General features: G+C 49.4%; 1 protein-coding gene across 1 annotated transcript in view; it reads right to left on the bottom strand.

Moving 5' to 3' along the window:
* Positions 1 to 12,246, bottom strand: part of MISP3 (MISP family member 3) — a 70,928-nt gene extending 58,682 nt beyond the window's left edge. The window contains exon 1 of the mRNA XM_073587361.1: positions 12,165 to 12,246. The gene's annotated coding sequence lies outside the window, so the exon portion shown is untranslated. The remainder of the gene's footprint in view (positions 1 to 12,164) is intronic.
* Positions 12,247 to 21,049: the final 8,803 nt, after the last annotated feature.

Here is a 21,049-nt window from a genome sequence, read left to right as displayed (position 1 = left end):
CCAGGGAAGACCACATCCACGCATATAGGACTGTGAGCCTGCACCGGGGTTACACTACCGCAGTGGTTGTGGAACTACAAATCCCAGTCGACACTGTCACCACATCTGAGGGGCTACATTTATAGAGAGATTTGGGGCTGTTATTAAAGAGCACATACAGTAGGTGTCTGGCACAGTGGAGGCATCGTTAGCTGCCATTTTGGGATCATCTGTGACTTGCATTATGGTAACCATTGGCTGGCACTACAGGTGGCACCAAGTGTTATAGGACATAACATTAGGGCCGATTATAATGGATATGGGGGCATGTGTTACATGGGGACATGAGACACTGATTATTGCAGGCTGTAATTATCACAGCCAGAACCACAACATGTTTATACTAAATATACAACGTGCTGCACCCTCCCCCACCCTAATCAGCGCCCCATCGTTCACTGGCCTCTTCCATATACTGTACACAGATTGACCTTGGGTATCTAAACGTTCTGTACCAGGCAATGACATAACATGCACCCCCCTCCCATAACACACTATGCCCTCCTCCGGACACCGTGTCCACTTATGGCATCTTCATATTAATAGGGACCAGATTCATGCTTCATGGGTACAGTATAGTATAGAAATAGGGCGCTCCCTATAGCCAGTCACACAAATCACCGCTCCCATCTGATTCACTTTCCCCAAACACCCAGCACCCGTTCACTTCACCCCAAACACCCAACCCCCGTCACATCATCCAAACACCCAGCACCCTGTCACTTCATCCAAACATCTAGCACATCTAGGTGTTATTTCACCTCAAACACCCAGCAGCCTGTCACTTCACCCCAAACACCCAGCACCCTGTCATTTAATCCCAAACACCCAGTACCCTGTCACTTCACCCCAACCACCCAGCACCCTGTCACTTCACCCCATACACCCAGCAACCTGTCACTTCATCCAAACACCCAGCGCCCTGTCACTTCACCCCAAACACCCAGCAGCCTGTCACATCACCCCAAAACCCAGCAGCCTGTCACTTCACCCCAAACACCCAGTACCCTGTCACTTCACCCCAAACACCCAGAAGTCTGTCACTTTACCCCAAAACCCAGCATTCGGTCACTTCACCCCAAACACCCAGCACCCTGTCACTTTACCCCAAAACCCAGTGTGGCGCCCCTGAGGCTTCAGTCGCCACAGAGGTACTGCACCTCCTCCTGAGGTGTGGTGCCCCACCATCCAGGTAAGGTGGGAACTCCTAACCACGCTCCAACACCTACACCCCTCACTACAAAGTAGTGTAGCAAAGCCACATTGCGGCTCCTTGCTTAGAGAGTAGCAGAGCACCTTTGCTGGTTCCCTGCTTGGAACACGAAACGTGCTGGGAGGTGGGTGGAGTTTAGAATTCATAAAAGAGGGGGAAGGTGTAGGATTTGAGGTCAGTCAGTTGGAGGGAGCCACTCAGAGAGGAGTGAGGAAAGGAGATCCCTGGAAGAGGGATGGAGGAAGGAGTGCTGCAGCTGCCTCAGTGACAGTGATCTGAGCCAGCTGGCACGGGAAAGAAGAAGGAGAAAGACATTGAACTGAAGCTTGAGCTTCCATAAGAAAGAAAGACAAGTACGGAACGTAGGAGTAAAAGGGAACACAGAGGACGTGGGTTAGAGGAAGAACCCTGCCTAGAAGTTCTAAGCGCAAGGCCGGGTCCCGATCCCCGAGGTTGTATGGTCACTAATGGTTCTGCAGCAGACACCGGTGGAGTAGTGGGCTGTAAATGCAATACTCCCATCTAAGATTTGGGGGCACAACAGCAACATTGATAGTGAGCTGGGACTCAGGAGTAAGGAGTCCCCGAAGCAGGCTACAGCTGTCTGCCGTACAAGTAGAGTTCTTGGGAACATCTATCAGGAGGCACTCCAGTGTAACTCAGTGCTAGGAGTACATCACTTAAAGGCGCTATAGAGGAGACGTTCAGAAAGGTACATGGTGGCGGAGTGTTGGAAGGGAGCATCCTATCTTGCCTGGAGGTTGACTGAGCCCAGGACCCGGAGGACACAGCAGGGAGGCAAGCATCTGTGTGAACTGCAGACTGTGTGTAAAGCTTTGGTACTACATGCCCTGGTGTCCTCCACTTATTCCTGCACCACTACACCCCGCACTACTACATCTGGGCACCAGCCTCTACACCGCCTGTGCCTCTCCTCCATTGCTACATCTACACTGCCCTGGGACTACAGCTCCACCTGTGGGGAGCTTCACCATCTTGGCTGCAACCCACCACCAGTCCCAGAAGATCTGCATGCAGCGTCGGCCTAACACCTCACTTGCCGAACACCACAGGTAGCGTCACAAACTATTCATAAACTTTATTTAATTGTTTATTCACCCCCCTTTTTGCCATGGAGCTCCAGGGCCACGGACCTGGTCACAGCTTCCATGACAACTCCCATTGAGATCAACGGGCCCGGTACCGAGTACCCCGCTAGGCCCTGGTGGGGCGCTCCACCAGCATACTGTCACTTCACCCCAACAACCAGCACCCTGTTACTTCATCCAAACACCCAGCACCCTGTCACTTCACCTCAACACCTAGTACCCTGTCACTTCATCCAAACACCCAGTACCCTGTCACTTCACCCCAAACACCCAGCACCCTGTCACTTCACCCCAAACACCCAGCGCCCATTCACTTCATCCAAACACCCAGTACCCTGTCACTTCATCCAAACACCCAGCACCCTGTCACTTCATCCAAACACCCAGCACCCTTTCACTTCATCCAATCACCCAGTACCCTGTCACTTCACTCCAACATCCAGCACCCTGTCACGTCATCCAAACACCCAGCACCCTTTCACTTCATCCAAACACCCAGCACCCTGTCACTTCATCCAAACACCCAGAACCCTGTCACTTCACCCCAAACACCCAGCACCCTGTCACGTCATCCAAGCACCCAGCACCCTTTCACTTCATCCAAACACCCAGCACCCTGTCACTTCACCCCAAACACCCAGCACCCTGTCACGTCATCCAAGCACCCAGCACCCTTTCACTTCATCCAAACACCCAGCACCCTGTCACTTCATCCAAACATCTAGCACCCTGTCACTTCACCCCAAACACCCAGCATCCTGTCACTTCACCCCAAAACCCAGCAGCCTGTCACTTCACCCCAAACACCCAAGTACCCTGTCACTTCACCCCAAACACCCAGTACCCTGTCACTTCACCCCAAACACCCAGAATCCTGTCACTTTACCAGAAAATCCAGCATACTGTTACTTCACCCCAAACACCCAGCACCCAGTATAGTATAGAAATAGGGCGCTCCCTATAGCCAGTCACACAAATCACAGCTCCCATCTGATTCACTTTCCCCAAACACCCAGCACCCGTTCACTTCACCCCAAACACCCAACCCCCTGTCACGTCATCCAAATACCCAGCACCCTATCACTTCATCCAAACACCCAGTACCCTGTCACTTCACCCGAAACACCCAGTACCCTGTCACTTCACTGCAACATCCAGCACCCTGTCACGTCATCCAAACACCCAGTACCCTGTCACTTCACCCCAAACACCCAGAAGCCTGTCACTTTACCCCAAAACCCAGCATACTGTTACTTCACCCCAAACACCCAGCACCCTGTCACTTCACCTTAAACGCCCAGCAGCCTGTCACGTCATCCAAACACCCAGCACCCTATCAGTTCATCCAAACACCCAGTACCCTTTCACTTCATCCAATCACCCAGTACCCTGTCACTTCACTCCAACATCCATCACCCTGTCACGTCATCCAAACACCCAGCACCCTTTCACTTCATCTAAACACCCAGTACCCTGTCACTTCATCCAAACACCCAGCACCCTATCACTTCATCCAAACACCCAGTACCCTGTCACTTCACCGCAAAACCCAGCATCCTGTCACTTCACCCCAAACACCCAGTACCCTGTCACTTCACCCCAAACACCCAGAAGCCTGTCACTTTACCCCAAAACCCAGCATACTGTTACTTCACCCCAAACACCCAGCACCCTGTCACTTCACCTTAAACACCCAGCAGCCTGTCACGTCATCCAAACACCCATCACCCTATCAGTTCATCCAAACACCCAGTACCCTTTTACTTCATCCAATCACCCAGTACCCTGTCACTTCACTCCAACATCCAGCACCCTGTCACGTCATCCAAACACCCAGCACCCTTTCACTTCATCTAAACACCCAGTACCCTGTCACTTCATCCAAACACCCAGCACCCTATCACTTCATCCAAACACCCAGTACCCTGTCACTTCACCGCAAAACCCAGCATCCTGTCACTTCACCCCAAACACCCAGTACCCTGTCACTTCACCCCAAACACCCAGAAGCCTGTCACTTTACCACAAAACCCAGCATACTCTTACTTCACCCCTGTTATGAGTTCATTTTCCCCTTCACCATTGAGGTCTGATGAACTCCCTCTTCTGGTGAAGGAAGGTAGTGAGGCTGATTACCAAGCACCTGAGCTGGGAGAGGATGACTGGGCGACGGGGATCTCTGACTGGATATAAGGCAGCCGACGCCCTTCCTCCTCCCTGGTGATTTCTCTGTGGAATTCTAGGAGACCAGTCTGATTCCTGCTCCTCAAAAGCCAAGTTTTCTGCTTTGCCTTTTTGCATTTGTGTTTTGGTTTTAGTTTGCCTTGCTTTTCTGGATTCTGCCATTCCCTGCTGGGGTGAGCTGAATTCCTTTTTTGCCGGTTGCTCTGTCTTCAGAAAATACCGAGTACTGACATAGTCTTTTTGAAGCCTAGCGTCTCCAGGGACTTTTTCCCTGTCAGTCTGTTGGCTCTTATTTTCATAGGGTTTTTCGCGGATTGCAGACAGCAGCTTTCCTATCCTGTCCTGTCTAGTTAGCTTGGGCCCCATCATTTGCTCAGTCTATCTTTCTATCTGTGTTAGTGTTTTTTCTTCTTGCTTCATTATATGTTGGGGGCTGCCTATTGCTTTGGGGTCTGCTCTGGGGCAGTTTAGATTTCCCTTTCTGTCTTTAGGCTAGGCAGTTCTCCGGCTGTGATCGAGGGGTCTAGGGCATCGTAGGAACCCCCCACGGCTACTGCTTGTTGTTGTTGATAGGTTCAGGGGTCTGCAATCCGATAGTTGCCAACTTCTCTGGTTTTCTGGACTTAGCTAGCATTTCTGTTTTTGCCTCCTACGGTGACTCATTCATAACACCCAGCACCCTGTCACTTCACCTCAAACACCCAGCAGCCTGTCACTTTACCCCAAAACCCAGCATACTGTCACTTCACCCCAACAACCTGCACCCTGTTACTTCATCCAAACACCCAGCACCCTGTCACTTCACCTCAACACCTAGCACCCTGTCACTTCACCCCAAACACCCAGCGCCCTTTCACTTCATCCAAACACCCAGTACCCTGTCACTTCACCCCAAACACCCAGAAGCCTGTCACTTTACCACAAAACCCAGCATACTGTTACTTCACCCCAAACACCCAGCAGCCTGTCACTTTACCCCAAAACCCAGCATACTGTCACATCACCCCAAAAACCTGCACCCTGTTACTTCATCCAAACATCTAGCACCCTGTCATTTCACCTCAAACACCCAGCGGCCTGTCATTTCACCCCAAACACCCAGCAGCCTGTCACTTCACGCCAAAACCCAGCAGCCTGTCACTTCACCCCAAACACCCAGTACCCTGTCACTTCACCCCAAACACCCAGAAGACTGTCACTTTACCACAAAACCCAGCATACTGTCACTTCACCCCAACAACCTGCACCCTGTTACTTCATACAAACACCCAGCACTCTGTCACTTCACCCCAACACCTAGCACCCTGTCACTTCATCTAAACATCCAGCACCCTGTCACTTCACCCCAACACCTTGTCACTTCATCCCAACACCCAGCACCCTGTCACTTTACCCCAAACACTCAGTACCCTGTCACTTCACCCCAAACACCCAGCACCCTGTCACATCATGGAAACACCCAGCATACTGTCACTTCACCCCAAACACCCACTACCGTCACTTCACCCCAAACACCCAACAGCCTGTCACTTTACCCCAAAACCCAGCATCCTGTCACTTTACCCCAAAACCCAGCATCCTGTCACTTCACCTCAAACACCCAGCAGCCTGTCACTTTACCCCAAAACCCAGCATACTGTCACTTCACCCCAACAACCTGCACCCTGTTACTTCATCCAAACACCCAGCACCCTGTCACTTCACCTCAACACCTAGCACCCTGTCACTTCACCCCAAACACCCAGCGCCCTTTCACTTCATCCAAACACCCAGTACCCTGTCACTTCACCCCAAACACCCAGAAGCCTGTCACTTTACCACAAAACCCAGCATACTGTTACTTCACCCCAAACACCCAGCAGCCTGTCACTTTACCCCAAAACCCAGCATACTGTCACATCACCCCAAAAACCTGCACCCTGTTACTTCATCCAAACATCTAGCACCCTGTCATTTCACCTCAAACACCCAGCGGCCTGTCATTTCACCCCAAACACCCAGCAGCCTGTCACTTCACGCCAAAACCCAGCAGCCTGTCACTTCACCCCAAACACCCAGTACCCTGTCACTTCACCCCAAACACCCAGAAGACTGTCACTTTACCACAAAACCCAGCATACTGTCACTTCACCCCAACAACCTGCACCCTGTTACTTCATACAAACACCCAGCACTCTGTCACTTCACCCCAACACCTAGCACCCTGTCACTTCATCTAAACATCCAGCACCCTGTCACTTCACCCCAACACCTTGTCACTTCATCCCAACACCCAGCACCCTGTCACTTTACCCCAAACACTCAGTACCCTGTCACTTCACCCCAAACACCCAGCACCCTGTCACATCATGGAAACACCCAGCATACTGTCACTTCACCCCAAACACCCACTACCGTCACTTCACCCCAAACACCCAACAGCCTGTCACTTTACCCCAAAACCCAGCATCCTGTCACTTTACCCCAAAACCCAGCATCCTGTCACTTCACCTCAAACACCCAGCAGCCTGTCACTTTACCCCAAAACCCAGCATACTGTCACTTCACCCCAACAACCTGCACCCTGTTACTTCATCCAAACACCCAGCACCCTGTCACTTCACCTCAACACCTAGCACCCTGTCACTTCACCCCAAACACCCAGCGCCCTTTCACTTCATCCAAACACCCAGTACCCTGTCACTTCACCCCAAACACCCAGAAGCCTGTCACTTTACCACAAAACCCAGCATACTGTTACTTCACCCCAAACACCCAGCAGCCTGTCACTTTACCCCAAAACCCAGCATACTGTCACATCACCCCAAAAACCTGCACCCTGTTACTTCATCCAAACATCTAGCACCCTGTCATTTCACCTCAAACACCCAGCGGCCTGTCATTTCACCCCAAACACCCAGCAGCCTGTCACTTCACGCCAAAACCCAGCAGCCTGTCACTTCACCCCAAACACCCAGTACCCTGTCACTTCACCCCAAACACCCAGAAGACTGTCACTTTACCACAAAACCCAGCATACTGTCACTTCACCCCAACAACCTGCACCCTGTTACTTCATACAAACACCCAGCACTCTGTCACTTCACCCCAACACCTAGCACCCTGTCACTTCATCTAAACATCCAGCACCCTGTCACTTCACCCCAACACCTTGTCACTTCATCCCAACACCCAGCACCCTGTCACTTTACCCCAAACACTCAGTACCCTGTCACTTCACCCCAAACACCCAGCACCCTGTCACATCATGGAAACACCCAGCATACTGTCACTTCACCCCAAACACCCACTACCGTCACTTCACCCCAAACACCCAACAGCCTGTCACTTTACCCCAAAACCCAGCATCCTGTCACTTTACCCCAAAACCCAGCATCCTGTCACTTCACCCCAAAACCCAGTATCCTGTCACTTCACCCCAACACCCAGCACCCTGTCACATCATCGAAACACCCAGCATACTGTCACTTCACCCCAAACACCCACTACCGCCACTTCACCCCAAACACCCAGTACCCTGTCACTTCACCCCAAACACCCAGAAGCCTGTCACTTTACCCCAAAACCCAGCATACTGTCAGTTCACCCCAAACACCCAGCACCTTGTCACTTCACCTCAAACACTCAGCAGCCTGTCACTTTACCCCAAAACCCAGCATACTATCACTTCACCCCAACAACCTGCACCCTGTTACTTAATCCAAATACCCAGCACCCTGTCACTTCACCCCAACACCTAGCACCCTGTCACTTCATCTAAACATCCAGCACCCTGTCACTTCACCCCAACACCCTGTCACTTCATCCCAACACCCAGCACCCTGTCACTTCACCCTAAACACTCAGTACCCTGTCACTTCACCCCAAACCCCCAGCACCCTGTCACGTTATCGAAACACCCAGCATACTGTCACTTCACCCCAAACACCCACTACCGTCACTTCACCCCAAACACCCAACAGCCTGTCACTTTACCCCAAAACCCAGCATCCTGTCACTTCACCCCAACACCCAGCACCCTGTCACTTCACCCCAGCACCCTGTCACTTCATCTCAGTACCCTATCACTTCATCCCAGCACCCTGTCACTTCATCCCAATACCCTGTCACTTTATTCCAACACCCAGCTCCTTGTCACTTCATCCATACACACAGCACCATCACTTCATTCAAACACCCAGCACCCTGTCACTTCATCCCAAAACCCTGCATCCTGTCATTTCACCCCAACACCCAGCACCCTGTCACATCACCCCCAACACCCAGCACTCTGTCACTTCACCCCAACACTCAGCACCCTGTCACTTCATCCAAACACCCAGCACCCTGTCACTTCATCTCAGCACCCTATCACTTCATCCCAGCACCCTGTCACTTCATCCCAATACCCTGTCACTTTATTCCAACACCCAGCTCCTTGTCACTTCATCCATACACACAGCACCATCACTTCAACGAAACACCCGGCACCCTGTCACTTTATCCCAACACCCCGCATCCTGTCATTTCATCCCAACACCCAGCACCCTGTCACATCACCCCCAACACCCAGCTCTCTATCACTTCACCCCAACACTCAGCACCCTGTCACTTCAACCAAACACCCAGCACCCTGTCACTTCAACCAAACACCCAGCTCCTTGTCACTTCATCCCAACACCCTGCACCCTGTCACTTCACCCCAACACTCTGTCACTTCAACCAAACACCCAGCACCCTGTCACTTCACACCAATACCCTGCACCCTGTCACTTCACCCCAACACTCTGTCACTTCAACCAAACACCCAGCACCCTGTCACTTCACCCCAACACCCTGTCACTTCATCCCAACACCCACCAGCCTGTTATTTCAGTCATATACCTAGGCACCTTACCCCATTAATTAAACCCCACAGCTAGCAGCACCCTGTTATTGTTCCCTGCAAGGTAAGCACCCTGTAGCTACACATAGCAATCTGTCATTACACCCTGCACCTGTCACACTCCTAGACCCCTCTTTGCTGTTATAAACTCCAAACCTGTCAGATTATCCTACACCCCGCTCCTTGTGACAGCAGTGCACCTTACACTGGGCCTATTTCTCAGAGCACCCTGCTACCATATTCTGTACCCAGTTATTGCTTTCAACAAAGAATTGTATGACTGAACCCCTCATCCACATACCACCTTCACTGCACAATAGACAATGATCCAGTCTACGTCACCCTGTACTATTCCACACACACTAATCACTCTGTCCCTACATTCCACGCACCCAGCACCCTGTCACTGCACAACAGACAAAGAACTCTTCACACTCACACGCCCAGTACTTGGCATTACAGCCGTCTCCCTGTCTCTTCACCCAACATACCCAATACACTGTCATTGCACTACTTACATCTGGACACCTGTCTCTGCTCTATAATTGCCATGCTCCTGGTCAGTACATCCCACATGCCCAGCTCCTGGTCCGTACACCCCACACTCCCAGGTTCTGGTCCCTACACCCCACACCCCCTGCTCCTAGTCTGTACACCCCACACTCCCAGCTCCTGGTCTGTACAACCCACGCTCCCAGCTCCTGGTCTGTACACCCCACACTCCCAGTTCCTTGTCTGTACACCCCCCACAGACCAGCTCCTGGTCTGAACACCCCACAGACCCAGCTCCTGGTCTGAACACCCCACAGACCCAGCTCCTGGTCTGAACACCCCACAGACCCAGCTCCTGGTCTGTATACCCCACACTCCCAGTTCCTGGTCTGTACACCCCCCACACCCAGCTCCGGGTCTGTACACCCAAGACACTCAGCTCCTGGTCTGTACACCCCACACTCCCAGCTCCTGGTCTGTACACCCAAGACACTCAGCTCCTGGTCTGTACACCCCACACATCCAATTCCTGGTCAGTACACCCTACTCATCCAGTTCCTGGTCAGTACACCCCCCACACTCCCAAGTCCTGGTCTGAACACCCCACACGCCCAACTCCTAGTCTGAACACTCCACAGACCGAGCTCCTGGTCTGAACAACCCCACAGACCCAGCTCCTGGTCTGAACACCCCACAGACCCAGCTCCTGGTCTGAACACCCCACAGACCCAGCTCCTGGTCTGAACACCCCACAGACCCAGCTCCTGGTCTGAACACCCCACAGACCCAGCTCCTGGTCTGAACACCCCACAGACCCAGCTCCTGGTCTGAACACCCCACAGACCCAGCTCCTGGTCTGAACACACCACAGACCCAGCTCCTGGTCTGAACACACCACAATCCCAGCTCCTGGTCTGTACACCCCACATTCCCAGCTCCTGGTCTGAACACCCCACAGACCCAGCTCCTGGTCTGTATACCCCACACTCCCAGTTCCTGGTCTGTACACCCCCCACACCCAGCTCCGGGTCTGTACACCCAAGACACTCAGCTCCTGGTCTGTACACCCCACACTCCCAGCTCCTGGTCTGTACACCCAAGACACTCAGCTCCTGGTCTGTACACCCCACACATCCAATTCCTGGTCAGTACACCCTACTCATCCAGTTCCTGGTCAGTACACCCCCCACACTCCCAAGTCCTGGTCTGAACACCCCACACGCCCAACTCCTAGTCTGAACACTCCACAGACCGAGCTCCTGGTCTGAACAACCCCACAGACCCAGCTCCTGGTCTGAACACCCCACAGACCCAGCTCCTGGTCTGAACACCCCACAGACCCAGCTCCTGGTCTGAACACCCCACAGACCCAGCTCCTGGTCTGAACACCCCACAGACCCAGCTCCTGGTCTGAACACCCCACAGACCCAGCTCCTGGTCTGAACACCCCACAGACCCAGCTCCTGGTCTGAACACACCACAGACCCAGCTCCTGGTCTGAACACACCACAGACCCAGTTCCTGGTCTGAACACCCCACAGACCCAGCTCCTGGTCTGAACACCCCACAGACCCAGCTCCTGATCTGTACACCCCCCCCCACACCCAGCTCCGGGTCTGTACACCCAAGACACCAAGCTCCTGGTCTGTACATCCCACACTCCCAGCTCCTGGTCCGTACACCCCACACTCCCAGCTCCTGGTCCGTACACTCCCAGCTCCTGGTCCGTACACCCCACACTCCCAGCTCCTGGTCCGTACACCCCACACCCACAGCTCCTGTTCCGTACACCCCACAATCCCAGCTCCTGGTCTGTACACCCCACATTCCCAGCTCCTGGTCTGTAAACCCCACACTCCCAGCTCCTGGTTCTTACACCCCACACTCCCAGCTCCTGGTCGGTACACCCCACACTCCCAGCTCCTGGTCCGTACACCCCACACCCCCAGCTCCTGTTCCGTACACCCCACAATCCCAGCTCCTGGTCTGTACACCCCACACTCCCAGCTCCTGGTCTGTAAACCCCACACTCCCAGCTCCTGGTCTGTAAACCCCACACTCCCAGCTCCTGGTCTGTACACCCCACACTCCCAGCTCCTGATCTGTACACTCCACACCCCCAGCTCCTTGTCACTGCATCCCATACACCCAACACCCTATGACTTCACTCCAAATACCCAGAACTGCACCACCTACCCATCTAGCACCCCATCAGTTCATCCTACAAGACCAACCACCCCGTCTATGTTTTGTGAGGGCTCACCTGGCTGTCCTCTCTCTGCAGCACCCGTCTCTCCCTCTCTCACCTTGAGTGTGTCCTGTGTTACTCGGTGGCACTCGGTGACAATGAGCTGATTGTGTAATTTGGTGACTGGTTGTGACTGCCTGGTACCGAGGACACAGAAGGACACATATAAGGTATGAGCTTTCCAAAATCAATCACATGTACTGCATACCTGGATGTTACCTGCCTGCAAAAAACACCAGCGTACCTAGGTAATTTAAAGTCATGGGAAGACCCTCCATGTGCACATGATGACCCTTACATCTGGGGAATAAACCTCCAAACTAAAGCAGAACATCTTTGGGGCAAGAAGCAATGCTTGGCTGGATTTGGGTACTACTGCTCAGAACATAATGTTCTCTAATGCTAAATCATTGAAATGTAGTCTACCACACTGGAGAATTAAGGAAAGAGTAGCTTGGCACAGAGAAAAATTGGGTAAGGAGTGGTCCGGGATGTAGGGAAACTGGATACTCTTCAAAGGCAGAAATATAGCAGGACTCACCGGTCACCGAACTGGAAGTCCTATATTCCATAGAATTTAAAAACAGCATAAAGCACAATGTGCAGTGTATGGATACATAAAAGAGCCGTTTCGCTCCAGTGCTGAGCTTCTTTAGGGTCCCCCAACAGCACACCTGATTATAATAATAATGAAATGCTCTTCTTTAGTAAGAGCAAAGTATGTTTATTCACATAAACCGAATTCCATTTCATTCGTTCAATTCCTATAAATGACAGCACCGTAGGATTACTCAGATGTGCCTCCTGGAAATGTTTTACAAGAATTGGGCCTGTTCATGTCGATCGCACACGTTCCTGTATTCTTTTATAAAATGGGCATCCCGTCTTACCTATGTAGTATCATCGACAAGGGCAAAACACCACATACACAACATAGCCCACTATACATGTTAGGAAATTGTGATCTACATGACTGATTAATCTCATTCGCAATCCTTTTTGACTATTCAGTAATTGGGCAAGATGAACAACTAGTAATAGACAATCGGAATTAAATCATACAACCATATTCTCTTTTCCTCAAAGAAACTGAACCAGTGAATTGGACTATTCACACAGGTGCGGATCAAAGAGTACGGCAATTATAGTGAAACTTATACAACGTAATAGCAGCCCTAAATGATTATATTTGTTTTTTTGCTTTTAATGATGTCACAGGAGTTGTGTGTAGTCCTCCAGTCATATCATTAGGTGTTGTGAACTCATTTTTTGCTTTACCTCTGGCTTCTGGTGAGGGTGGTGGAGCTGGCTGTGTTGACAGAGGAGTCGTGAGTTCTCCATCCGGGCTCCCTCTGGTGGTGACAGTAGGTAATGAAGCTGATCTAAATGGCAGAGACCTGCCACCTGAGGAGGAGGACTGTGAGTGGACATCAGGAGTCTCTGACTGGATTTAAGTCAGCCGACTCCCTAATTTTGTGCTGGTGATTTTCCCTGCCCTGAGGTTCTGGTTTCCAGTTCTGTTCCTGCCTTCTCAAGCTAAGTGTGCTTTGCTATTTTTTCACATGAGATTTGGTCTGTTTACTCAGTTTTTGTGGTCAGCCAGCCCCTGCTGGGGCTGTGCTGAATTTCCATTCAGATTCAGCCTGGATCATGACAAATACATGTTTGGGGGCTGTCTATTGCTTTGGGATCTGCTCTGGGGCAGTTTACATTTCCCCTTTTCTTGCTTTAGGCTTATTTAGTTCTCGGGCTGTGACGAGGTGTCTTGGATCATCGTAGGTACGCTCCACGGCTACTGCTAGTTGTGTGGATAGGATCAGGGGTCTGCAATACGCTTAGTTACCAACCTCTCTGGTTTTCTGTGGCTTAGCTTGCTTTTGTTTTTCCTCCTCGGTGACTCATTCATAACAGAATCACCAGCCATACCGCAGATTCTAGGGTACTCAAAAGCAGGAAAAAAAATTGTAAAAAAAAAGTGTCAGAATTTTTTTTTTTATATGTATATTTTCCTCTTTTTCTCTGGGGCCGTAGGAGGATTTTTTCCTTAATGGAGATTAAGCAATTGTCTGATCGTGTGGAGCAGCTCGCTGCTGAAGTGCGGGGAATTTCCGCCTATCTCGCTCAATCACATGTTGTTGAACCAAAAATCCCTACTCCTGATGTGTTTTCTGGGGATCGGTCTAAATTTTTGAATTTTAAGAATAATTGTAAATTATTTCTTGCCTTGAAGCCTAACTCATCGGGGAGCTCTGTGCAGCAGGTTAAAATTGTCATCTCCTTGCTGCGCGGTGATCCCCAGGATTGGGCGTTTTCTTTGACACCTTAAAATCCTATTCTGACTAATGTGGATGCATTTTTTCAAGCCTTGGGGTTGTTGTATGATGAACCTAATGCTATTGATCAAGCTGAGAAAGCCCTATTGGCATTGAACCAGGGTCAGGGTTCTGCAGAGTTATACTGTCAAAAATTCCGAAAGTGGGCGGTCCTTACTACATGGAATGATGGTGCCTTGGCAGCGCTCTTTCGCAAGGGTTTATCAGAAACCGTAAAAGATACTATGGTGGGATTTCCTGTTCCCTCTGGTCTTGACGATTCTATGTCATTAGCCATTCAAGTTGATTGGCGTTTACGTGAACGTAAAACTACACTAGAGGTGTTGCCACCTTTTGAACAAATGTCTGAACCTATGCAATGTGATAGAGTTTTGTCTAGGGCGCAACGTCAGGAGTTTAGAAGGCGTAATAAGCTGTGTTTTTTCTGTGGAGATGCCTCTCATATTATTTCTGTCTGCCCTAAACGAGAGAAACATTGTACACACACATTTGCTGTGGGCAGTATACAACCTAAGTTTCTTTTGGCAATTACTCTGATCTGCTCCTTATCCACATTTTCCGCCAAGGCTTTTGTGGATTCAAGAGCGGCTTTGAATCTGATGGATTTGGATTTTGCTAAACGTTGTGGGTTTCCTATGACACCTCTGCGGACGCCTATTCCTTTGAGGGGTATTGATGGTACTCCTTTGGCGGAGAATAAACCTCAGTTTTGGACCCAGGTGATAATGCGGGTCGCCCCAGACCACCAAGAAAATTGTAGATTTTTGGTCCTGCATAATTTGCATGATACTATTGTTCTGGGTTTTCCCTGGTTGCAAATCTATAATCCAGTTTTGGATTGGAAATCTGTGTCTGTGGTGAGTTGGGGTTGTCAGTGTGCTCTTAGTGACACTCCTGTTTTTTCCACCTCTCCCCAGTCTCATGATGTTCCTGACTATTTGGCTGATTTTTATGATGTATTTAGTGAGAGTAAGTCTGCGTCTCTGCCTCCTCATAGGAGTTATGACTGTGCAATTGAGTTGAGGCCTGGGTGTAAATTTCCCAAGGGTCGGCTTTTCAACTTATCTGTAACTGAACACGAGGCTATGCGATCTTATATTAAGGAGTCGTTGGAGAAGGGTCATATTAGACCATCCTCTTCACCTTTAGGTGCTGGGTTTTTTTTCGTGGCTAAGAAAGATGGTTCATTAAGGCCTTGTATTGACTATCGTTCCCTTAACAAGATGACGGTTAAATATCAGTATCCGTTACCCCTGATTTCTGATTTATTCTGGTTTACTAAGCTTGACCTCAGGGGGGCGTATAATCTTATTCGCATCAAGCATGGGTATGAATGGAAGACGGCGTTTAATACTCCGGAGGGACATTTTGAGTATCTGGTGATGCATTTTGGGCTCTCTATTGCCCCTTCTGTCTTCCAATCCTTCATGAACGATATATTCCGAGACTTTGTGGATAAATTTTTGATTATCTATTTGGATGATATTCTGATCTTTTCCAGTGATTGGGATTCTCATGTGGAACATGTTCGGACTGTGTTCCGGATTTTAAGGGAGAATTTCCTGTATGTTAAAGGATCGAAATGCCTTTTTGGTGTACAGAGGATTTCATTTTTGGGATTTATTTTGTCTCCGTCAACTATTGAAATGGACCCGGCCAAGGTACAGGCCATTTATGATTGGGTTCAGCCCACTTCTTTGAAGGCTCTCCAGAAGTTTTTGGGTTTTGCTAATTTTTATCGTAAATTTATAGCTAATTTTTCTGGTATTGCCAAGCCATTGACTGATCTGACCAAGAAGGGCGCTGATGTGCTGAATTGGTCTCCATAGGCTGTTTTGGCATTTCAGGAGCTGAAGCGGAGGTTCACTTCTGCTCTGGTTTTACGGCAACCTGATGTCACACTTCCATTTCAGGTAGAGGTAAATGCTTCGGAGATTGGTGCAGGAGCTGTTTTGTCCCAAAAAGATCCGGTGACTTCTAAAATGAATCCCTATGCCTTCTTTTCCCGAAAGTTCTCCCCATCTGAACGCAACTATGATGTGGGGAATCGGGAATTGTTGGCCATGAAGTGGGCATTCGAGGAGTAGAGACATTGGTTGGAGGGAGCTAGACATCAAGTTGTGGTCCTCACTGACTACAAGAATTTGATTTACCTGGAGTCGGCCAAACGCTTGAATCCTAGACAGGCTAGGTGGGCCTTGTTTTTCACGCGTTTTGATTTTGTGGTCTCCTTTCTTCCGGGCACTAAGAATGTTAAGGCAGACGCCCTTTCTAGGAGTTTCTTTGCTGATTCTCCTATTGTGACCAAACCTACTACCATCCTAGGTGAGGGGGTAGTTCTTTCTGCCATTTCGCCCGATTTGAGACACGCCCTGGAAGAATTTCAGGAGGACAAACCTGAGCGTTGTCCTATGGGAAAATTGTATGTTCCTGACCAGTGGAGGAAGAGAGTGATGTCTGAAGTTCATTGCTCCGCGTTGGCTGGTCATCCAGGTATTTTTGGTACCAGAGATTTGGTGAGTCGGTCTTTTTGGTGGCCCGCCTTATCTCGTGATGTCAGGAATTTTGTGCAGTCTTGTGGGACTTGTTCCCGGTCTAAACCCTGTTCTCGTTCTAGTGGGTTGTTGATGCCCTTGCCTGTGCCCAAGAGGCCATGGACCCATATCTCAGTGGATTTTATTTCTGATCTGCCTGTCTCTCAGAGAATGACTGTTGTATGGGTGATTTGTGATAGATTTTCGAAGATGGTCCATCTTGTACCACTCCCAAAGCTGCCATCTTCCTCAGAGTTGGTGCCCTTGTTTTTACAACAGGTGGTTCAGTTGCATGAGATTCCTGAGAACATTGTGTCAGACAGAGGAGTCCAGTTTGTCTCCAGATTTTGGAAAGCTTTTTGTTCCAAGCTGGGAATTCAGTTATCCTTCTCCTCTGCGTTTCACCCACAGACCAATGGGCAGACTGAGAGAACAACCAGACTTTGGAGTCCTATTTGAGATGTTTTATATCTGCTGATCAGGATGATTGGGTCTCATTTTTGCCCTTGGCTGAATTTGCCCTAAATAATAGAGCTAGTTCTGCCGCATTGATGTCGCCCTTTTTCTGTAACTTTGGGTTTCATCCTCGATTTTCTTCGGGGCAAGTGGAATCTTCAGCCTGCCCAGGTGTTGACACTGTGGTAGAGAGAATGCAGCAGATTTGGGACCAAGTAGTGGATAAGTTGTCCCTCTCTCAGGAAAAGGCCCAGCGGTTTTCCAACTGGCATATCATCATTGGTCCCCGGTTTAAAGTGGGTGATATGGTTTGGTTGTCGTCAAAAAATATCTCTATGAAGGTTGCGTCTCCAAAGTTCAAACCAAGATTTATTGGACGTTATAGGATTTTGGAGATTCTTAACCCGGTTTCTTTTTGATTAGCTCTTCCAGTTACGTTTAAGATCCATAACGTGTTTCATAAGTCTCTGTTGAAGAGGTTTGTTGAGCCAGTGGTTCCTATGGCGGCACCTCCTGACCCTGTGTTGGTTGAAGGTAATGTGGAATATGAGGTAGAGAAAATACTGGATTCTCGTCTGGCTAGACGGAGACTCCAGTATTTGGTCAAGTGGAAGGGTTATGGCCAGGAGGACAATTCTTGGGTCTCCGTCTCTGACATTCATGCCGATAGATTGGTTCGTGCTTTTCACCGGGCCCATCCTGATCGGCCTGGTGGCGTGGATGAGGGTTCGGTGACCCCTCCTCAAGGGGGGGATACTGTTGTGAACTCATTTTCTGGTTTACCTCTGGCTTCGGGTGAGGGTGGTGGAGCTGGCTGTGTTGACAGAGGAGTCGTGAGTTCTCCATCCAGGCTCCCTCTGGTGGTGACAGTAGGTAATGAAGCTGATTTAAATGGCAGAGACCTGCCACCTGAGGAGGAGGACTGTGAGTGGACATCAAGAGTCTCTGACTGGATTTAAGTCAGCCGACTCCCTAATTTTGTGCTGGTGATTTTTCTTGCCCTGAGGTTCTGGTTTCCAGTTCTGTTCCTGCCTTCTCAAGCTGTGTGCTTTGCTATTTTTTCACATGAGATTTGGTCTGTTTACTCAGTTTTTGTGATCAGCCAGCCCCTGCTGGGGCTGTGCTGAATTTCCATTCTTATGTCTCTGTTTATGCCAGTTTGCTTTTTGTCCCTGATCAGATTGGTCTCTTTTTGCTCTGTCTTCAGGATATACCAGAGTGCTGATATAGGGAATTGAAGTCTAGTAACTTCAGGGTTTTTGTTATCAGAAAGTGTTGGACATTTTTGGCAAGGTTTTGTGCGTGATTGCAGACAGCATCTTTCCTTTCCTGTCCTTTCTAGTTAGTGTGGGCCCCATTGTTTGCTCAGCCTATTTTTCTATCTGTGTTTGTGTTTTCATCTTGTCTCACCGACAATACATGTTTGGGGGCTGTCTATTGCTTTGGGGTCTGCTCTGGGGCAGTTTAGATTTCCCCTTTTCTTGCTTTAGGCTTATTTAATTCTCCAGCTGTGACGAGGCATCTAGGATCATCGTAGGTACGCTCCACGGCTACTGCTAGTTGTGTGGATAGGATCATGGTTCTGCAATCCGCTTAGTTACCAACCTCTCTGGTTTTCTGTTGCTTAGCTTGTTTTTGTTTTTCCTCCTCGGTGACTCATTCATAACAATTAGGTGTGTTGTTGGGGGTGATATTCAGGTACCCTGACGAAGAACTTGCCAGGCGCAAAACGGCCATTGTCCATATATGTCCATGTACTCCACATTATGCTCCATGCTGTATTTTAAATTATATGGAATACAGAGCTTATATTTTATTGACCCGTAAGAATTGTCATATTTCGGCTTCTGAAGAGTGTCTAAACTATTGGAACTGTTTTCTTTATATGGCTTAGCACAATCCGATGTGTGGAGTCAAACATTGGTATATAACGTGTGCCGGTAAACTTGCACATAAGAGATCTGGAGAAGGAATTGTCTAGCACATAAAAAACTGGGACAAAAAGGGGTCTGGCACATAGGTGAACAGTAGTCAAGATGAGTTTATCATCAACTGCTGCACTCTACATAGGCAGCAGCCAAGATGACAAACCTCACTTCATCATACTGAGAGCTTTGTTATCTTGGCTTCTGCCTATGCAGAGCACTGTAGTCAATGACAAATTCATTTTTTGTTACAACAGCACTATTTGTAAAAGAAAAAAAAGATTTTTTATTTTTTTTTGCTTTGCATTAACTTTTTGTAAATGCTTCTATGTTACTGTGTACTGTGTGCCATTTAGTATTACACTTTTAGACAACTTATGTCACAGGTTTACCGCAACAGAGAGGAGCCAGAACACTGCAGTGTCTGAGTTCTACTCCTGTATGGATTGGAAGCACTTTGCCTTCATATTACACAGTGCAGGTTTCTGTTAGCTGTACATGGGTTAATCTGCTTTGTTGAGAGCTCCTGGAGATAAGGCTCTCAGCTGTGCACTTTTAGCCACTCCCATCTCCTATATAATCTGGTCCAGGCTAGCAATCATTGCCAGAGATAGCTTATGCTGCATGGCTGGAGGTTGTTGGTGGTTGCTATTGGAGAAGGCATTTGGTGGATTTATCTGTGACTGTTGCTAGGTTTTGAGTGTGATAATTTTCTTTTTTCTCCTACTTTGATTTTACCCCATCCTCCACTCCCCAGTGTTTACTGTACCTCTGTTGTCTGTCTGTGTGTGCTGTGGTATAGTGACCACTGTGTCCGTTAGGGGGCGCTGTGTGGGTGTCCCAGGATGAACGGATAGCCTTGTCCAGAGTGGTAACAGGAGCAGGGTGCTAAAGGATCGTTATGTATCTCAAGGTGGGTGGCCTTGGGATGGAGGCTTACTTATGTGCTGATCAGCAGAGCTGATCTTTTGTTCCAATGTGTCAGGGAGAAGTTTCCAGGTAGCTGGTGAGATGGGCGGAACCAGTTACCTACAAACCCACCCAGGTGGTGTGTTTAAGAACGCTATTGTGAAGTGTGTATGAGTGGTTGAAGGACCTGTGATGAGGTCATAGCCATGTGACCCGGTGGGCGTGGCTACGGACCATGTAAGGTGGCCAGGGTAGGCCACATGGAGTGAATGCAGGGACCTTGTTGGTCCATTTTGGAAGGTCCCGTCTGAGAGAGATGGGGCTGTCTTCCTGACAGCAAGTGAACGCTGTGTTAATGGCTGCACATGCCTGATAGTTCCCTGGAGGGAATGGACGTCTGCAACGTGGTGAAGCGGCCATGAGGTAAACCCTGATGGGGTGAGGCTGTATCTGTGAGGCTGAAGAGCCTGCGTATGGAACAGTGCACAACCTGTGTGACCACAGGGATAACTGAGGGAAGCTCTGTCATGGACGCTATGCTGTTGATATGAACTTTATGTTGCTGGTCATGATTTATGATGCCTAAATAAACCGCATGGACTATGATTGTTTTTTGTGGAAAACCCGTGCCAGATGTGATTTATTGGCTGCCAAGCGAGTGTCCCCTACCCGAATGACAGCGCTACCTTACAGTGCATATTTGTATCTTTGGTATTTTTCCTTATCCCTGTTCATATTACCTT

This window comes from Dendrobates tinctorius, unplaced genomic scaffold, assembly GCF_039654945.1.
Source record: "Dendrobates tinctorius isolate UK_male_01 unplaced genomic scaffold, ASM3965494v1 ptg000099l, whole genome shotgun sequence".
In the NCBI taxonomy this organism is placed as follows: Eukaryota; Metazoa; Chordata; class Amphibia; order Anura; family Dendrobatidae; genus Dendrobates; species Dendrobates tinctorius.
Note: the sequence above shows the minus strand (reverse complement) of the source record. Positions and strands in the feature narration are given on the sequence as shown.